General features: G+C 41.9%; 1 protein-coding gene across 1 annotated transcript in view; it reads right to left on the bottom strand.

Moving 5' to 3' along the window:
* The window catches only part of Fdft1 (farnesyl-diphosphate farnesyltransferase 1), a 27,064-nt gene that overhangs the window by 6,547 nt on the left and 18,836 nt on the right, over positions 1–1,681 (bottom strand). The gene's annotated exons all lie outside the window — the stretch shown is intronic.

Raw genomic sequence — 1,681 nt, 5'->3', positions numbered from 1 at the left:
TATATATATATATATATATATGTAAGTATTATATATATAATATATGTAATGTATGTGTCTATGTGTGTATATGCCACATGTGTGTGGGTCCTAGGAACCAGACTCAGGTCCCGTGAGAGAGCAGCTGGTACTCCTAACTGTTGAGCCTCTGCTTCAGCGCCATGTTATCCATTCTTAACTTGCACCCACATCTTCCTAGACAGAAGGTACTAAGTTGTTTTGCAGAACCTGGGAGTGGGGGAAACTTGCGGTATAAATGCATGTATCCACCTGCTTCAACAATTATAGACACGTAACAAACCTGTTCAATTTACACCCTACTCATAGATTATTTTAAAGTAGGGCTGGATTTATTTTTTTATCCATACAGTCTGATTTCCAAACGGAAGTTGAACTTAGGGCCTCATGCTGTGGGATAATGCTCTTGTACACTGTAAAGATTTGTCACTCATATTAGTTTAATAAAACACTGATAGGCTAGTAGCCAGGCAGAAAGTATAGGAGGGGTGACCAGACTAGAAGAATTCTGGGAAGAGCAATGGCAGTCACAGTCACCAGCTAGATACAGAGGAAGATGAGAATGCCTTACCGAGAAAAGGTACCAAGCCACATGGCTAAGCATAGACAAGAATTATGGGTTAAGTTATAAGAGCTAGTTAATAATAAGCCTGAACTAATAGGCCAGTTTATAATTAAATAAGCCTCTGTGTTTTTCTTTGGAACTGATGAGCTGCAGTACCAGGCAGGACAAAAACTTCTGCCTATAGCCTCATGCATGAAGGCAAGTGTTCTACCACTGAGCTACATCCCCTGCCTGGAACTTTTCTTGTATAAATAAAATATCAGGTCACATCTAAACACAAATGATTAATACTTAATTTACCTTCCCCCTCACACAGTTTGCTCAAATCTAACCAAGCTCCACATCTAGTACAAGTACATGCTGGCTATCACTGAGGAGGTCTCCCTAGCCATTCATTTGAAGAAAAGAGTGTGGTGTGTCCTGGAAGATATTCTGACTTTTCTTTTTCTCTGACCAATCTCATAGTGTTTACTCATCCTGCTTTTCTTGTAAATGATAGGTCTGGCAAAAATACTCCACTGGTGATCTGTGTCATCTGCCTTTGTTTTTTGTTGTGCTTCCTGAGAAAACCATAGTTCGTATGGACTTCTAGAAACCCTGTTGTTGGAGACAGCATCAGATCCAAGAGGTTGAGAAGCTCAGGCTTCTAAGTATGCTCCCAGCTCCAATGTCTACTCCAAGAAGCAAGCTGGCACCTGTTCAGTGCTCATCATAAAGGATGCAGATGACAGGTGAAAGATGCAGAATAAACTGTGGGAGAAGGGAGCAGAGCCTCCCTGCCCTCTCTCGTGTGCCACCCTTCAGACACTTCTACTTAGTCAGCTATTAAGGCTGAATCCCTGGCCTTTCGGGGTTTTGATAGAGGTTTCAACATGAAGACGGTATAATCAAAGGTCAGTGGAGGTCAGTTCTATCTCTACTCACAGACTGTAAGGAGCCCACAGCCACCAGACACCTGTTTGCAAAACACCCATGGGCGTCAGAAGATCTCAGCCTTGGCACTAGGAGGTTGAGGCAGGATGAGCATGAAGTTAGATCAGCCTGGGCGATATGACGAGCCCTTGCTCAAAAAAAAAAAAAAAAAAAAAAAAAAAAAAA

This window comes from Microtus ochrogaster, chromosome 17 (genome assembly GCF_000317375.1).
Source record: "Microtus ochrogaster isolate Prairie Vole_2 chromosome 17, MicOch1.0, whole genome shotgun sequence".
NCBI classification, from domain to species: Eukaryota; Metazoa; Chordata; class Mammalia; order Rodentia; family Cricetidae; genus Microtus; species Microtus ochrogaster.
The sequence above is the reverse complement of the archived record's forward strand: the minus strand, read 5'-3'. Positions and strand labels throughout refer to the sequence as shown.